Source organism: Silurus aristotelis (genome assembly GCF_946808225.1).
Source record: "Silurus aristotelis genome assembly, chromosome: 28".
Classification (NCBI taxonomy): domain Eukaryota; kingdom Metazoa; phylum Chordata; class Actinopteri; order Siluriformes; family Siluridae; genus Silurus; species Silurus aristotelis.
The window spans coordinates 1,521,920-1,541,601 of NC_139601.1; the positions used below are offsets into that span (position 1 = coordinate 1,521,920).

Sequence of the window (19,682 nt, forward strand, 5' to 3'; positions counted from 1 at the left end):
CACTAGCATGAGAGTTTTCTTAAATAAAAAAAACATGTATTAAAAGATTATGGAGCCTTCTTAAGTATGGGAGATGTTCGAGACCAAACATCATTGACATCAAAAACATCTAACGATTTGTGGGCAATATTTTGAGGTGTGAAATAGTGTGAAAGCTCCTCCTGGTTTTTCCATGCATCCCCAGGTAGACATCCAGATAGCACAGGACATTTCCTAGTGCCGCTTGTGGCTTATCATACCTCCTTTCTCTGGATTACAGGATTTGGGATCTGCTGTGTCTGAAGAAATATGTAAGCAGTTCATGTTCGTAAGTTTGAGGAGCCAAGAGTCTCTTAACATAGATGCTAAAAAGAGCCAGAAATGGCAAGCCATAAAGATGAAGTTGAAGCAAAGAGGAAGCAACATATAGGTGAGTGTGAAGGGATGTGGTTCCTCCCAGGGTTCTTCCAGCTTCTCAAATTTCAGCAAGGCTAAAGAGGTGACTCCAAATGGATTCGGCACATGACAATACCCTCAGCTCATTGCTTGCTTGCTTTCTGAATTAGGATCTTTGTCACCTGCATAAGAAGCTTCCTGCCCACGTGGCCAAAAATGAGAGCTCCCTGGGTTTCTCCAAGTACCTCCTGATGGACTGCAGTATTATTTAGGTCATAGGGGCTTGTTCTCCCTCTGGATTGGACCCCATAATCATCTGCTGTAGCTGAAGCAGTGAATTCAAGCATCCTGGAGCAGAAAGGACGAGTCACACTAAGGATATCAGCTCATCACTAGTTTTCCTCCTGGATTACAAAATCCATTATCACCTGCTTTGACATCTGTGGGGCTGAAAAGGCGTTGGATTGTAAGCTGCTGTAGAGCATGAGATAGATGGAGGACATCATGGATGGAGGTCAGAAAATGGAGGTCATGAAATGGATATGGATAGAGGTAAAAAAATCTTAAGTTTAGAGAATTGTTGCCTTTAAACAACAATAACACTAATTTGAATCACTTCCTCGTGTTGTTATGCTGAGAAACAGCTGGACATCTTGATGCTCATGGTGCTAATGAGCTTAACTGGTTGTGTGAACTGGTTCTCATTGGGTTCCTTAAGTTGTTAAAGCATGTCTACAGATGGCCTGGCTGCTTGAAATCGCTTGTATATGTGAATAATTGTGCGTGATTTCATTTGGATCTCATCAGATCTCATCACAGTTCAGACACCGTGACCCTCACCAGGATGAAAACTTGAATTTAAACGAATGAGACCTTCAGACAGAACACCTGCTCTTGTTAAATAGCTTTTGAGATTAAACTTCTGTGTGAATTGTCAGATGTTTGTAGGAGTGAATCCTCACCACCACAGTGCTTATTTTTTTTACGATGGAAGAATTCTGAAAACTATCCCATGCTCACACTCCTCCTCCTGTTCTAGTGTTTCCATCAGCATCTTCTGTGTGGTGCAGAGATTTTAGGATGGTAACCTTTAATGTGGTAACCTTGAATGTGTTTCGTTTTACCTGGAGATGTGGATTCGGTGGACCATGGAGTGAGGGAACAGCCCCAGGAATGAGGAACAGTGCTGCATATAGAGTATGTTCTTCTGACAGATTTTTCTTCTGGATTTTTCTCTTCTAAACTTTTGGATTACACACCTCTTCTAACCTTTTATTTGTGAGTTGGGTCATGTGGGAATCCAATCCTGATCTTTAATGCGCATAAATCTGAACTTCGAATTATATGAGATAAACTGAATGAGACTCCGTCTCTCTCTCCCTCTCTCTGTCTCTCTCTCTCCCCCTTCCTCTCCCTCTCTCTCTATCTCTCTCTCCCTCTCTCTGTCTCTCTCTCTCCCCCTTCCTCTCCCTCTCTCTCTCTCTCTCTCTCTCTCTCTCTCTCTTCCCCTCTGTCTCCCCCCCCCTCTCTCTGTCTCTCTTCCCCCCCCCTCTCTCTCTCCCTCCCTCCCTCTGTCTCTCTCTCTCTCTCTCTCTCTGAGGTCCCTCCTCTCTCTCTCTCTCTCTCTCTCTCTCTCTCTCTCTCTCTCGCTCTCTTGCTTTTTCTCCTGCACCGACCGGCGCACAGCGGATGGGTAAAGAGTGGTCCGAGAGCGCAACTCGTGCGCGCATCTACACCGAGATTTAACCATTACAACCATCAAAACCCATCAGAAGCCCATCACCAGATCATCCCAGGCTTTCGGACCGAGAACTCAGGGGGGGTCTCCGGGAAGCTTTTATCCCGCGTGCAAGAAAAAAAGTAAGTTTTGCGCTGCGGATGAATGGGTGCGCGTGCGCTTCTCTAGATAGAATGATTCACCAGTGCACGTTCCCATAGTTACCATAGTTACCATACCATCGATTCTGTAGTAATGTGACACAATGATGCGTAAATGACGCAGTTTGTGCCTCTTTTGAGGCGCTTTCACGGGAAAACATGTTTTCCTTTGACTTTGTTTTGAGAAAAAGAAAAGTTAAAACCCAATGTCTGGAAGTGAAAGTAAAAAAAAAAAAGCTCGTGCGTGGAAAACGCGGTATAAAGTGCGGCTAAGTCAAGGAGTTCAACTCCGCACGATGTGACGTCATGACTACAGATTGCATTGATGGAACAGGTAAGCGCGCGCCCGAGGTGAAGTCATGATGCAGCAGACGCACCTGTGTCACGAGCGTCGCCGGCGCGCGCGTTTTTCTTTTTTTTGTTTGTTTTACACACACACACACACACACACACACACACACACACACACACACACACACCATCATCATCATCCTGAAGAAGCCTGCAGTGCGCGCTCATGATTTCGTTCGCACCCAATTAAATCATTTCATCCCAGAGAGTTTACTCTTTTGTTGCGCGATTCTTGAAAGTGACCATGAAGCGTCGTAACGCGTCATAAAGCGCAGCGTTTGTTCTCGTATGATGCCTGTGGATGCTGTAGGAGATGAGATGAGGTCAGGTCCTGAGCCAAAGTGCTGAAAAAAAACCATCTGCGCCCTGAATCAGACTCAGTGTCACTGAAACGGAACTGAACCGAGTCTGACAGTGACACACACACACACACACACACACACACACACACACACTAATTTAACAGGTTTGTTTAGATAGGAGCTGAGGTTAAATGAATGCATGTCTACGTCGCAGGAACGCAGGAACATGAGCAGGAACATGAGCAGGAACATTTAGGTGCTTGATGGAGAGAATGAAGTCGTGGTCACGGTCTTCGGAACGCAAAGGCACAGGATAATGAAGTGCACTTAATAATAAAGCGTGATCTCTGCGTAAACACGTGCATTTACACACAGACCATTTACTCAAATCATATTATTTGTAGTTCTGCTTAATACTAAAATGCAGGTGGTTGTTTAGGATCTGATCTGGAGCAGTGACAGTGAGGTGCAGCTGGAGATCTGGAGAAGCAGCACACACTCAGGAACAGAGGGAAAAAAAACTTGCAGATGAGCTGTTATGAAATCTGGAGATTTTTAAATAATTTTTTAATTATGGATGTGAAGAGATTCATCATTGCACCATTTTCAGTGTAAAAAGACTTCAAATATAAAAAAAAGATAAAAAAAAAAAAGATATTAGTAATATTTGCATCTGCACTGCTGCAGTCCACTGATCCGGTTCAGTGTTTCATGTCTTCACAATTTAATGTGAAGAAAATCCAACAAATTGTCACTGAACCATAAAACAGTTATTAAATCTGCTACTTGTCTCCGTTATTCATCGTTATTTAATTATACGTGTTTTACACACACACACACACACACACACACACACACACACACACACACACACACACACACACACACACACACACACACACACACACACACACACACACAGAAGTATTGGGACACCATGCCCAGACTTATGTGGTTCTAATCTAAAGTGTTACCACAAAGTTTGTTGGTAAAAAACTGTGCTTGATAAACATCTGGTTTACAGAGGTTGCAGTGGAACATCTAAAGATCTTCATATAACAACTTCCCAGAAGAGTGGAGGTTCTTATAACAGCAAATGGGGAAATGTGAAATGTACATAAAGCACGTACACATCTTATGGTCTGGTCTCTGTGACAGCAGTGTGTTTGGAGATGTTTGATATCCATGAAAGGATCGTTCTGAATTTTTGGAGCAGAAGATCACAGAACAGTTTCAATGTTCAATATTTCTTCAATGTGCCAGTGGACGGCACTGGATGTGTCAGATTTACTGTGTTCATGAGAGTTTTACACACATGCTCCATGCACCAAAAGCGTTTCTTTTACCAGCCAATTCCATGGAACAGTCTTGCAGAATAAATGTTAACACCCACTTTGTGATGTCACTTGAAGGATGTCAGTGTTTTGGTCAGTTGATCGGTTTCATGACATCATTTTTTCAGTGGTTTACAGCAATAAGGTGCCGATTTTATTGCGTTTCAACATATGATTTAATTATTAATCTAATTATTGCGTATATAATAAAAACGTATCTCAACTCACTGTGATGCAGAATCGGTGCTTTATTTATTAATGATTAGAAACAGTCTGTGGCCTGGTGCTCGGGAACCTCTGGTCTGCAGGATAAACTCTTTATTTCATACATGTTGATAAGACTGCAGTGTCTATGAGGTGTTTATGATGTACACGGCTGTTTTCATCTAATCAGCTCATTATTTAGAAGGAAAAAAGCCTGATTTTCTCTCCGGAGTGTCCAAAAGTCATGCATTAACTACTACTCCAAGTCATGGGTTAGTTTGTTTGTATGATAATATTTCAATCTATATCACATGGTCAAAAGTTTGTGGACACCTGACCATAAGAATACTGTTCATTCCATTCCACATTTAGTCTCCATATTATGCTGTTATAATAACACTAAGGAAGGAGAAAAGGATTTATACCGATTGGCCAAGCAGAGGGACCGAGCTGGGAAGGATGTACTGCAAGTTAGAGCAATAAAGGATGGAGAGGGAAATGTGTTGACTAGTGAGGAGAGTGTGTTGAGAAGATGGAGGGAGTATTTTGAGCAGCTGATGAATGAGGAAAATCAGAGAGAGAGAAGGTTGGAGGATGTGGAGTTGGTGAAGCAGGATGTAGATAGGATTAGTAAGGAGGAAGTGAGAGCAGCGATTAAGAGGATGAAGAATGGAAAGTCGGTTGGACCAGATGACATACCGGTAGAAGCGTGGAGATGTTTAGGAGAGATGGCAGTGGAGTTTTTAACCAGATTGTTTAACAGGATTCTGGAAGGGGAGAGGATGCCTGAGGAATGGAGAAGGAGTGTGCTGGTACCGATCTTTAAGCATAAGGGAGATGTGCAGACCTGCAGTAACTACAGGGGAATTAAGTTGATCAGTCACACCATGAAGTTATGGGAAAGAGTAGTGGAAGCCAGGCTGAGAGAAGAGGTGACCATCTGTGAGCAACAGTATGGTTTCATGCCGAGGAAGAGCACCACAGATGCCTTATTTGCTTTGAGGATGTTGATGGAGAAGTATAGAGAAGGACAGAAGGAGCTGCATTGTGTATTTGTGGATTTAGAGAAAGCGTACGACAGGGTGCCGAGAGAGGAGGTGTGGTATTGTATGAGGAAGTCAGGTGTGTCAGAGAAGTATGTGAGGGTGGTGCAGGACATGTATGAGGACAGTGTGACGGCAGTAAAGTGTGCAGTAGGTACGACAGACTGGTTCAGGGTGAAGGTTGGACTGCATCAAGGATCGGCCCTGAGCCCTTTCCTGTTTGCAGTGGTGATGGACAGGTTGACGGACGAGGTCAGACAGGAGTCTCCCTGGACTATGATGTTTGCAGATGATATTGTGATTTGTGGTGAGAGTAGAGAGCAGGTTGAGAAGAGCCTGGAGAGGTGGAGATATGCGCTGGAGAGAAAGGGAATGAAAGTCAGTAGGAGTAAGACAGAGTACATGTGTGTGAATGAGAGGGAGGGCAGTGGAGTGATGCGGTTGCAGGGAGAAGAGGTGGAGAAGGTGGAGGAGTTCAGGTACCTGGGGTCAACAGTGCAAAGTAATGGAGAGTGTGTTCGAGAAGTAAAGAAAAGAGTGCAGGCAGGGTGGAGTGGGTGGAGAAGAGTGACAGGAGTGATTTGTGATAGTAGGGTATCTGCAAGAATGAAAGGGAAAGTTTATAGGACTGTGGTGAGACCTGCGATGTTGTATGGATTAGAGACAGTGGCATTGAGTAAAAAACAGGAGGTGGAGCTGGAGGTAGCAGAGCTGAAGATGTTGAGGTTTTCGTTGGGAGTGACGAGGATGGACAAGATTAGAAATGAGTTTATTAGAGGGACAGCACATGTAGGATGTTTTGTTGACAAGGTGAGGGAGGCGAGATTGAGATGGTTTGGACATGTGCAGAGAAGGGACATGAATTATATTGGTAGAAAAATGCTGAAGATGGAGCCACCAGGTAGGAGGAAAAGAGGAAGGCCAAGGAGGAGGTTCATGGATGTGGTGAGGGAAGACATGCAGGTAGTTGGTGTAAAAGAGGCAGATATAGAGGACAGGGTGGTATGGAGACGGATGATCCGCTGTGGCGACCCCTAATGGGAGCAGCCGAAAGAAGAAGAAGAAGAAGAAGATTATGCTGTTATAATAACCTCCACAAAGGCCTTGTCATGCTGGAGCAGGTTTAAGTCTCATAGTTTAAGTAAAAGGAAAATTACATGCATCCAAATACATCTTATAAAACTGAATCCCTCCAACAGTTTGGGAAAGAAACACTTATGGCTCTTGTCCCAATAATTTTGTCTGTTTAGTGTAAAACACCTGCTTGAGAAATATTTCACTCTAAAAATATATCCCAGGCCTCACAGCCAGACTCGGATCCTGCGAACGTGTCTTTCGAAACGTAGCTGCGTGCCAACGCGAGCTCGCTGCTCCCTGCCTTCGAGTGTTTAAACCGAGCAGCTAAAAACACAGTTCATCATCTTGAGAGCGCGAGAGTGTGTGTGAGGGAGAGCGTGTGAGGGGATGTGGGCGTCCTCGACCACTCAGAGGCCACAGTGAAGTCTCCCAGACGGATGGGACACTTCATAACACTGTCATTATCTCTCTTACACTTATACTGTAAATCTTAGTGTAATGATGCCTCATGCAGTGTAACTCATTACTTATATTTAGAATTACATTCACACTCAATTACATTAAAGACTCTTGCTATACTGTGTATATCTATATATTATTGTACATCATCACCATCACCATCATCATCATCAGTGGGAGAGCTGAGACTTTGTGTGCTTACAATGATATTGAAAGGAACATTTTAGATTTAAATACAAAATTGGAAAATTACAAAACACTTCTTGTGTTCTGTTTGTGTTTGTTTCTTCTGTTGCTGGCTGTGTTTGCGGCGAGTAAATTCTGCTCATTCATTAAGTTGTTGGCCGCCAGTTTGTTGTTCTTTCATTTGTTGCCTGCTGATTTCTCATCTGTTTGCTGCTGGACTAAGTGGCGTCTGGTGAATATACCATGCGGTGAAGCTTTCTTTTACTGCATACAGCCAAAAAATATGGCTCTATTATCGTCCCCACAGGTCACATGATGTAGAAAGAGAAACGTGTAATCTCTGCACTTTCTCATTTCTCAATATATTAACAGGACATTCTGGATCTGTCTGCCACTGGCTTGAAATAATCAGCATCCTGAAGGCCCACTGAGAGCCCGTTTATCCGTTTCCACTGTACAGCTCGCTTGATTCCGAAGGTCTCGGTCAATCAGGAACTGACGATCCTCTCTCTCTGTTTATGCCCTTTGATGTTGCTCAAGAGATAACAACAGAGGTTAATCATTTTCTCCCACTCTTTAACCTCATCTCTGAGGGTCCATATTGATTTGGCAGCACTGCAAAAAAAAAAAAAAAGTGGAGTAAAAAAAATAAAACGAGAAACCACCAGCTGAGCTGAAATGTCACACCATCAGCAAATGCGATAGAAGCAACAACATTCTTTTCTGAATCATAGACGTAATCTTACAGTTTTACATCACAAACAGAATGTAGCGTTGCTCAACCAGAGACCGGATGTTACATTGTTTTATCACAGACCAAATGTTACATTGTTTTATCACAGACCAAATGTTACATTGTTTTATCACAGACCAAATGTTACATTGTTTTATCACAGACAGAATGTAACGTTGTTAAACCAGTGACCGAATGTTACAATTGTTACATCACAGACCAAATGTTATATTGTTACATCACAGACAGGTTGTTGCTTTTTTTCATTACAGACACTGTGTAGAGGATTTGTATTTCTTTTTCTTAGATTTTATTAAATTAATCATACAGTGATGTATAAAATTGCTGAGAGATGGAGAGATAGAGAGACAGAAAGAAAGAGAGACAGAAAGACAGAGAGAGAGAGAGAGAGAGAGAGAGAGAGACAGAGACAGAGAGTGAGAGAGAGAGAGAGAGAGAGAGAGAGAGAGAGAGAGAGAGAGAGAGAGTGCTGCACTAAGATGCAGAGCTTCAGGTGACAATACGGCTCATTTTACGTGGTGGATCCGTCGTTACCTGCCACTCGTTCTGCTGAAGGCTGTTCTTGACAAAAGCTGTGTGCTGAAAGGCTGCGGCGCCGCCAGAGTGACTGACTTCAACCTGTTATATACAGTGGCATTGATTCTCGGGTTCGAGTGAAAGAAAAGAGGAGCTTGTCAGAAAACTAGACATGGATTAAAGAATGTTGTGAGATAGATAGATCAAGAGAGAGAGAGAGAGAGAGAGAGAGAGAGAGATGTGGTGATGAGCCTCAATTTACACCTCTTATCGTTTCTGACTCTTCACAAGACTGTCGTCAGTGAGTGAAGTTCAATCTGTTACTTACAGTGATATTGATTCCTGTATTCAACTGACAGAAACTATGTAAAAGAGAGAGAGAGAGAGAGAGAGAGAGAGAGAGAGAGAGAGAGAGAGAGAGTGCGTGTGTGTGCGTGTGTGTGTGTGTGTGTGTGTGTGTGTGTGTGTGTGTGTGTGTATCCTCTCAGAGGGTCACTGCTTGCGTAGGGGACTTCAAAGCCTCTCTTCATAGCGGGTTTAAAGGGGAATTTTAAATCAAAAATGGATGAATATTTCCCTTCCACATCGTCTCATCCCACCACTGCAGGCGTTTTCATGTCTTTCTCAGAATCCGTGATTGTGTGAATCTGCATTTTTTTCCCCATCATTCTCCAGGCTCATGCCGATGAATCCTTTCTTTGTCTGTCTTTCATAATTACTTAATTTTCTCTTCTCTTTTAATCGTTCTGTTGCGTCCTGAAGTGCGGAAAAAAGAAAAGGAAAATGAACATGTCAGAGGTAAAGGCTTTTTGAAAAGCTCTGATCTCAGCTGTGTGGCTTTCACACCCATTCTGGAGTTACTGAGCAATACATGGACCTGAGATCGAGGTTCTAACAGGGCATGCAGGGCCAAAAGTTTGCGGACACTTATGCATAAGATTGGTATGTGCTTTTTGAACATCCCATCCCACAATTAGTCCCTGTTATTTACTGTTTTATTAACCTTCATTCTTCCAGGAAAATGTTCCACTAGACTCCACTAGAAAAGATATTCCACTAGATGTTCCACTGTGCTTTTTTAAACATCCCATTCCACATTTAGTGCACTCTTAGTGCCGGTCCCAAGCCCGGATAAATGGGGAGGGTTGCGTTAGGAAGGGCATCCAGCATAAAAACATGTGCCAAATCAAACATGCAGATCATAAATAAGGATGATCCGCTGTGGCGACCCCTAATGGGAGAAGCCGAAAGAAAGTTATTTACCATTCCACATTTAGTTCCCATTTGCTTTTCTAAAAACTTCCATTCTTCTGGGAAGATGTTCCACTGGATGGAGTGTGCTCGTGGAGATCTGTGCTCATTCGGCCACAGGGGTGTTAGTGAACTCAGGTACTGATGTAGGTGAGCTGAGGAGGCCTGTGGTGCACTCAGCGTTCTCATTCCTCCTGAACATGTTCCAGCACTTCATTTTTGTGCTTAATTTGTGACACCAGTTGACGTGTCCGGTCACTAATCCCCTCGCCGAGAGACTGTAAGAGGCGGATTCTCAAACTGTCCTTCCACCAAAAGCTCCTGGTGGTGAAACTTTGCCAGTTTTTTCCTCTCTGGTGAAAAGAAATGGAGCAGTTGGTGCTAATAAACAGAAAAGATCATTATTAACCCAGAATGACTTATTGACCAGGAGCATGCAGCATTGTAATTAATCACGCCTCAGCAGCACTGCCTTTTCTACAGCTTGTAGGAGGCAGTAGTGGATTTCTGTAAGAGAAAAAAAAAAGTCCCGAATCAGGCAAAAAAAGGCGCATGGACTCTGTGGTACACCACTTATATGTAAGATTTGTGTGGGCTGGCTGGCAGGAAGAGAGAGAGAAATGGAGAGATGGAGCGATGGAGAGGGAGGGAGATGTCTAGTAAATACACAGCAACCTGATGCATGCTTATTCTTCATAGCCCTCTGTGGCTGTGGTACAAAAACATTGTATTTTTTTTTTTTTAACAAGTCACACAGACTCAAGACTCAAAGCCTCCGAATGCAATCTGTTGCAGTTTCTTTCTGTTATTTCCCTCGTTACTTCTCGACCATATGATGTTTCTCCATTTCACGGTCTGTTAGGAGAGCGCATTTGTTTCGCACAAGTTACCTCCTCGTGTGTGTGTGTGTGTGTGTGTGTGTGTGTGTGTGTGTGTGTGTGTGTTTTCCTGTTCCTGCTCCAAAAGCCTCACAGAAACACACACAAGGACAGACGAGTCGGACGAGTGTCGATAGGTACACGAGCAAACTGTTAGTGCTGAGCAGCGTATTATTGCTCATTTTCACTAGGTGTCTGTCACACACACACACACACACACACACACACACACACACACACTTGTAATGGAAAGAAGGGATCATTTTACTGACTTTCGAGTCTCGTTCAGCAGAACAAAGAAATCTTTATTCAAGTCATTTTATTATTTTAGTTCATTTGAGCATAATTACATTTTTTTTATAAAAGAATTGAAAATACCAAAATTCCCCATATTCGCATACAGACGCAAACTTTTCATCAGATTCCGAAGAAGTAAAAAAAAAAAAGAAATAAAAAGTCAGTAAAGCAAAAGACGAATGAAATTTTTTTCCCCAGTCGTAGTAAACAATGATCTTGTTTTATCGATGTGACTGTAGTCACACTGAGGTACATCAATCACTCAAGAGAGAAACAGTATCCCAGAACTCATGCTTTAGAAGTTCTCTAACGCTATAAATAAAATCAGTGTTGATTATGTCTGATTATGTTCCCCTCTATCAGGTGTCTCGTCCAAACGCGTGCTTCAGTGCGAGATTTTGAAAAAATCTGGTCGTCTATATAGAAAAGTAAAAAGAAAAGTAATATATTTTGATATAAATCCCATATTTTCACCGTGCTTTTCTTCTCTACAGGTGAAACTGTGAAATCAATGTTATTTCTAACGATATCACAAGGCACAGGTGCCTCCTTAAGAGACTCGAGTCCTTCTCCAGGCCGTGTTCCTGCTGCTGATTATCTCACACACCTCATGGAGAAACTCTGTGTTTGGAGTGTTTTGATGGCTATATTTAATATCAGTATGTTGCTCGCTGTAATGTCGGTGTGCGTAACGATACATTTCTCTTTATTTTGTTGAATATAATATAACATACAGTACTGATGAAAGTATTGGGACACCTGACTTTTCCAGCCATTTGTGGTTCTTCCCCGAAGTTTTACCGCAAAGATGAAGCCTTTATGCACAAAACCAGCTCCATGACGATATGCTTTCCAGGGGGTTGGAGTGGAAGATCTCCTGCTCAAGAGCTCCAACCCTATTGAACACCTTTGGGATGAATTTCTGGCATCTTCACAGACACACTCCAAAATCTGGTGAAACATCTTCCCAGAAGAGTGGAGGTTTTTATAACAGCAAATGTGGAATAAAATGTTAAAAAGGCGCGTACCGACCTTATGTTCGGATGTCCACAAACTTTTGACCATATATACTTTACTACTTTCACGTGAACATATTCCACGAAAACAATCCTACTTCAGCTTTCTCACACAGATCTCCTTTAGAGAACGTAGAGATCACTGTGCAGCTGAGGATGGTTCCACCTCAACACACTAAAGATCCATGAAGTTCAACTCGATATCTTTGAGAATGGATTTGGACTGTAATTAAGAGCAGCAGTCTGCGAGAATGGCCTCAGGACCACAGTTTGCATGAACAGTTCTGCATTTAAGCACCGCTAACTGACCAGAACACCTCAACAATAATGGAACAGTAATGAATGGAGATTCGGGGATGAGGATGAGGTTCCCTTTTGAGTCTGGTTCCTCTCAAGGTTTCTTCCTCGTGCCATCTCAGGAACTTTTTCCTTCACCACAGTCACCACTGGTTCACTCATTTGGAATAAATGTATAATTATAAGGAACAAACTTATATGTTTTACATTCTGGCCTTATAGCCCTCTTTATCTCTGTTAAGCTTCTTGTCTCCGTTTCTTTTACTACAGATGAATATCGGATTCTACAAATCCTAGAAACGGAGATTTGCTGAAACGTGTTGGTTTGTAGAAGTTTGCTTCATACATACATTTAGAGCAAAAGGGAAAAATCTGACCAGGGCTTTTTTTTTATTTCCATAATATGCTCCAGAACACAGCATATTTCGAGATAAGCAGGACGATGAAGAACCTGTGCTCCTGCTTCTTCTCTGTACCCGAAGCTGTAATATGATAATGATATTCGATGCGTCCGAGTTCATCAGCAGCTGATGTGATGAAGCTTTCAGCAGCCTATGAAGTTGCTGAGTTTATAAAACACTGCAAATCTATTACGACATCACGCAGATGGCTGGAGTGTACCGTCAATCGTGTGTGTGTGTGTGTGTGTGTGTGTGTGTGTGTAGAAGCTCATGCAACAGTGCCTGCTCTAATTCCCTCATTCTGCCCACACTGTGTGAGATCCATGTGCTTCTCTTTTGCAGTGTTCCACATTAAAAACAAAAACAACAATAAATAATTTTTTCTCCTTCCGAATTCTTCGAGACCATCACAAGAGCAGGAGGCGCCTAAATTTAGCCACGTATAACACGCCATACATCCTCCTCTCCGCCCTGCTCAGGAAAAAAAAAGGAAAGCATGTGATTTATCCTCGTGCTCTTCGTTACTGGAACCGTGCAGCAAATGCACCAGCGAAGGGCCGTATCCACGGCAACGCAAAAAAAAAAAAATAGATCCAGACACACAACAGGCCTTAAAGCAGGACGCTCTGATTAGCATGTGAAAAAAATATGAAACGCAGAGCTGGAGATTCACACCGCTGCTAAAACGGTGAGGTGGGAGACGAACCGTGACGCTTTATCTGCCCCTGAGATCTCACCCGGCACTCCTGTGTGTTACCCCGCGTGGGCTTCGAACCCCAGACCATGCAGACTCACACAACTGATCCTGAAAGTGTTTTGGAATGAACTTCTGTGTACATCATATATATGTATTGCACTTTTCCAGCTCTATGTGGGTCTCCAATGTGTTGCCCCAAAGTGGAAAATGGTGGTATGAAACTTTTCCTTCACCTGAACAAGCAGACACAAACCTCCATGAAGATCTGCTTTCCATGGTTTGGAGTGGAAGATCTCCTGCTGTAGAGCTCTGACCTCGATCCTACACTATTTGGATAGATTGGAATGCACCCCAGGGCTCCTCACCTCAAGTACCTGACTGTGCACCCTTGTGGCTCAACGAGCTCGAATCTCCACAAACTCTAGTGAAACATCTTCCCAAAAGAGTAGAGGTTCAGCAAATGGGGATTCATGTGGAATGGAATGTTTTTTTTTTAAGCGTAATCTTATGCTCAGGTGTACACAAACATTTATTCATGTAGTGTATCGGTGTAATTTTATATGAATCCTGAGAACAGGGTTGATGTTAGCAGTGATTTGGAGGTTGGATTTGTAGGAACCAGGAGAAAACGAGCTCCACTTTCCTGACCCAGTCATTCCGAGGTTTGGTGAAGCTGTATGTTCAGCAGGATCTGTTTCAGAGCTGTAAGTGGCTGTTCGCATTCTGTCCTGCCTGCCTTCTCTCACACACACACACACACACACACACACACACACACACACACACACACACACACACACACACACACACACACTGTAAGAGGTGCTTGGTACAGTGATTTAGCGTAGAGGATGGCGTGTGGGCGTTCCCCTTTATTACTGGAGCAGCTTCACACCTTTCTCACTTAGTGCTCTTCACATCCCACCTCACTGAACTTCGACCCCCATCCACTTGGTGACTCATACCTCTCTATCTATTTCTGTCTCTCTCTCTCTCTCTCTCTCTCTCTCTCTCTCTCTCTCTCTCTCTCTCTCTCTCTTTTTCCTCTCTCTTTTTCCTCACATTCACCCACTCTGATGCAGATCCTCTTCATGTCGCTCGTCTTATTTACCCTTATGTTTCCCTCTGTCTCATTTCCGTCCAAGGAAATGACACGACAACACTGATTAACACGAGAACAGAAAGCCCAGAGTGTGTCATGTGTGAGTCCTTGAATCTCTTTTACACACACACACACACACACACACACACACACACACACACACACACACACACACAGTGTTTCACTCTAGCCAGAGTGCAGATGTTTGTGTTGCGGGTTTCATAGAGCAGATGAACCTCTGTAGCTCTTATTAACCTTGTGCACCAGCGTGCTCAAACGCTAACGAACAGAGCTTCTCCTGTCAGGCCTACGCAAGCCGGGATTCATGCTTATTTGCCTGGAGAGCGTTTCCTTCTCCAGCAAGGTCGATTTTTGGTAAATATGGTGATAAGCTTCGTAATCTCACCATCAGATATGTTTTATCTGATTTACCTTCACTGTTACTATTTCAGTATTTTATACTCACGAGGTAAAACTTGGCAAATCTGCCACAAAGACTTCACAGGACACAGAGCTACATAACACAACACAGAGCTACATCACAGAACACAGAGCTACATCACAGAACACAGAGCTACATAACACAACACAGAGCTACATAACACAACACAGAGCTACATCACAGAACACAGAGCTACATAACACAACACAGAGCTACATAACACAACACAGAGCTACATCACAGAACACAGAGCTACATCACAGAACTACATCACAGAACACAGAGCTACATAACACAACACAGAGCTACATAACACAACACAGAGCTACATCACAGAACACAGAGCTACATCACAGAACACAGAGCTACAAAAACACAACACAGAGCTACATAACACAACACAGAGCTACATAACACAACACAGAGCTACATTACAGAACACAGAGCTACATCACAGAACACAGAGCTACATAACACAACACAGAGCTACATAACACAACACAGAGCTACATCACAGAACACAGAGCTACATAACACAACACAGAGCTACATAACACAACACAGAGCTACATAACACAACACAAAGATACATCACAGAACACAGAGCTACTGTAAGCTCCATAATCATTAAGGAATGGAAGAAAAGATGAGTAATGAACGCTTTTTGCGATCACAATCACATTCAAAAAGATTTCATCAGACAAAACATCTGTCATCTCTGCACCATAGAGAATATTATATACCGTTTCTTTTACACAGAATTCAAGAGTATTACTGTACAATGACTCATTGCTTTGTAGTCTAATAGTTTTTTCTTTTCTTTTCTTTTTAATAATCTTTTCATCTCAGAGTAACACTGCCTCTGTAACCCAGAGAGAATGAAAGTGTGGAAGCAGGTATGAAGTGTACACCAGAGAATGCTAACAATAACAACACAATGAAATGGTGATCAATTAATCAAATATCATTTACAACATTTTAGCTAAAGTTATTTATGGAAAACTTTATAACGGGTTTCTGCTCAGGTCTGAAAGGCAAAGGCCTACGCAATTCGCTAATTTTCTCCTAAATGCAGCACTGGAAATCGATATGAACGTGTCACACGGGGCTGCGAGCTGAGATGATCTCTGTAGCTGCTTTTTGTCTGAACTATTTTCTGCTTTATATCTTTTCCAATTTAACTTCAAGTCATGAAAATATATTTGAATTAACCTTGAAGTACCCGGAAACCACTGCATGATTTAGCACAGGGGAAGTGGTCGCTTAGTGGTTTAGTCATTGGTTGCTGATTTGCAAGTTCAAATCCCAGCCACACCAATTTGCCACTGCTGGGCCCTTGAGCAAGGCCCTTGAGCCTCAATTGCTTATTGTAATTGACTCTGGATAAGAGTGAATGCCATAATGTAAACATAAATATAGTTTTCCATTGAAACAGGAAGTCAGTTTCGTACATACCAAGTGCCTCCTCCCCTCTTTTCAAATAACGGGTAGCATTTAGCTCAACTCACAGCCAGGGATAAGCCTCACAACAGGGTTACCTAAAAGGATGTTGAGGGAGGAAACGCTTCAGAACCTAGAGAGCATTTGATTGGCTAGAGACTCTGAACTGCTGTGTGATGGTAGTAAAATTGGCGATCCATATTGCTAAGGGGATTTTAAACATGTTTATCTTCTAAATGTTTTGTTGCTGTTGGATAACCCTGAGGTTCACATGTTAAAAGCCACAAAAAATCAGATGTGGTTTCATGGAAATGTTCAGACATTTCGATTTTGTTGATCTCAATTCATCCTCAATCCTGATTAAAGTCTGGATAGTTATATAAAACAACAAAAACAAAAAAACAAGCTTTATCTGGAAATTTCAGAAAAGCTTGTGGAAAGTCTAATTCATTGGCGCTACTTAAGCTTTGATATCTGAAGGTTAAAATGAAGGGGGCTGTTGAAGGGGACTGCTTGGCTTGCCTATTTCCTGTTGGCACCGCCACAGTGGCACCACGGGCCAAGGATATATTTCAAGTCTTGTGAAATGTATGACTTTGGCCGCCTCGGTGTGGGATAATGTGTATGGAAGCAACGGCCAATCTAATTACAGCAGCTCTCGGCTCTTGTGCTCTGTCCATAAACCGAGCACTTACAGATCCGGCCCCCGTTTACTTCAGGAAGGTAATGAGAGCATCAGAAACATCCGAAGATTTTTTTTTAATGAGGAATGAAAATGTAACTTGTAAAAACACATGCTGTATCAAAGGATCATTTGTTACATAATGGCTGTAATAAATGTAACAAGTTGTTTTTTTTCCCTGTTATTCATCCAAGAAAACTGTACAGTCGTTGATATGGAGATGTTCACTGTGAGATGTTTTTGAAACAGTTATGGGAAGGAGTCTCCAGTTAACAGTCGAAGGTGATGTTATATAAACAAGCTTCTATACCAGAACGCAAGACAAGATTGCCACTTTTCTTGAAATTCCATTTCAGTCGAGCCCTTCATTAGTTATGCAGGCCTCCAGGTTTAGATCTGAGGAACGCTCACCTCCACCAGCAGGTCCAATAAAGATAACGTATCGCCGCCCATAGGGCATGTTAATGCAGCCCAATAATTACCAATGGGAAGACTGATCACTCTTTAGCACCAAATGAAGTCGGTGTTTATCACAAAGTTGAAGCCACTGACTCCAAATTAAGTAACTGCTGCTGTGCTTTTAGTCGAATCCTGGACCTGCAGCCGAGCTGCAACTCTACAGTGTGATATTGACTTGAAATGCGAAGTATTTTCAGCTCTGAGAGTTTGACCCTTGAAGATCCCGGATTAAATTACACCGTCTGCAATCCATTTCCTTCCCAGTAAAAGCCGTTCCAGGATGAAAAAAAACAACTTTATGGCTGTGGGTAAAATGTTATTATAAAGCGACAGCTTCAAATCTGAAATCTGATTGGCCGAGTGTTGAATTCTGTATAAAATGATTTTAAAGCCTTGTGTTTGAGGCACTTCTGTTTTGTCCTGCTGCACACGGAACAGTCCAGACTTTGTCTGTTGTTATAAATAATTCTCATCAACGTTTTATGAATAAAGAGAAAAGAGACACAAACAGCAGATGCAGCCAGTTGTTTTATTTCTTTTTTTGGGTTACAGTCGGCATGGTATGTTGTTATGGTTACAGTGCACTTGTGCGACCTGCTTAAAATAAAAAATATGCATAAATTATTGTGTGTCGAAAGAATGGTTTATGATTACATATTAGACAGTAATATGTATAATAATAAATTTAATAATAATAAATTAATGAATAATTACTGAATAAATATACACTATGAAGTTATTCATATTCTGAATAAATGTAATCATTATTACCCAAATGTTCTTGTTTCATTTATTACAATTCTTCTACTGATATTTTGGTGGGATTTTTTTAAATAATATGTAAAATGTCAGTGTTTTATTGTGTTGTGGTTGAAAGTGAGAGATGTTTGTGTTGTTCTTTTGCTTGGGCTGAATTTGTGAGAGACAATCAGAAGTGGCATCATTTGCATAGTCGCAGTGGTTTATGGGAAATGACATGAAGGGCTAGAAAATAAATCGATCACTCTTTAAGACGCCTCGTTCTTCTGAGTCGCATTAGATTCAAGATTCGAGATGTTGTGTTTATTTGTTACTAACATGGTCATATACAAGATACAACTTTCAGTGACGCGAAAACCCGATTGGACCCTCAGAAATCACGCATTAAGTAAAGTCTATAAATATTAATTATATAAGAATAAGGAGAGAAAAAGAAAGAAGTACGAGAAGATATGAAATAATTATATAATTATATATATATATAATATTATATATATTATATAACGATAGTGTGAAAAAATGTGCAAATATATTTCGATGTGCTACGGCATTGATTTAGACACTGTAAGGTGCAGTGTGCAGATGCAGAATGAAGACTTATGGGATAGTTAATATGGGCATGCTGGCATTGAGAAGTCTGATGGCTTATGGGAAGAAGCTCCTCCTAAGCCTCTCAGATTTGGCTAGTAGACAGCGAAAGCACTTGTCTGATGGCAGCAGACTGAACAGACAGTTACTGGGGTGATTAGGGTGCTTGATGATGATTAAAGAATCGTATAAAAAGAACAAATCATTTATGAATCGGTTAAAAAGAACAAATAATTTATGAACGTGACATCGCTTATATTCATTTAGTTTGTAATGTTCTGTCAAACCAGCTACAGAAGTTTTTCTTTCTTGCTTGTTGTGTTTTCTTTGCGAAAGTTCCTTGACCTAATAAAATCCCTGTACTGTACACAAAGTTAGTTGTGGACTTGTGTAAGCCCAGTGAGTGTGATGTCAGCGCTGGTGTTCTGAGCTGCAGGCCATCACACACCTTCGTTCTCACAGTAAATAAAGCAGCTCGAAGCCCTGTGGAACATGCAGCAGAGCAGGTAGACGCCTCCACAGCAGGCCTGCTGACCTCTGACTCACACTCCTCCAACTTCTAGATTTCAGAGCCTCTGTATATCCATCACCACACATCCTGTTACTTAATAGGGTTCTTCTGTCAACGTATCTTAATGAACGTCACGTCACTCTAATGACCGCTAGTCGGGCTAATCGGCCCTCCAGGCTTCGGGAGCTTTGAGAAACGACGGGAGCTTATTAGGGAGCGGTTTGCTGGGAACACAATCATTAATTGGTTACGCTATCGATTTTCTTCTCAAATGACTTCCAGTGCCTTGGAAAATGGCTTAAGAAATCAGCGAATCCGTGTTTCATTTCCTGAATCATGAACAATGGGTTCAATTTGAGAGCCAGATATGAACTCTGTTCTGC

General features: G+C 42.0%; 1 protein-coding gene and 1 long non-coding RNA gene across 2 annotated transcripts in view; both read left to right on the plus strand.

Annotated features, from left to right (window-relative positions):
* Window positions 1-273: 273 nt before the first annotated feature.
* On the plus strand, window positions 274-990 carry LOC310722379. Its single transcript, XR_014532356.1, has 2 exons — window positions 274-409; window positions 546-990. It is a non-coding gene; the product is annotated as an uncharacterized lncRNA (long non-coding RNA).
* A 1,049-nt stretch (window positions 991-2,039) lies between these two features.
* camkvb (CaM kinase-like vesicle-associated b) overlaps window positions 2,040-19,682 on the plus strand; it is a 38,694-nt gene continuing 21,051 nt past the window's right edge. The window contains exon 1 of the mRNA XM_083533824.1: window positions 2,040-2,235. The gene's annotated coding sequence lies outside the window, so the exon portion shown is untranslated. The remainder of the gene's footprint in view (window positions 2,236-19,682) is intronic.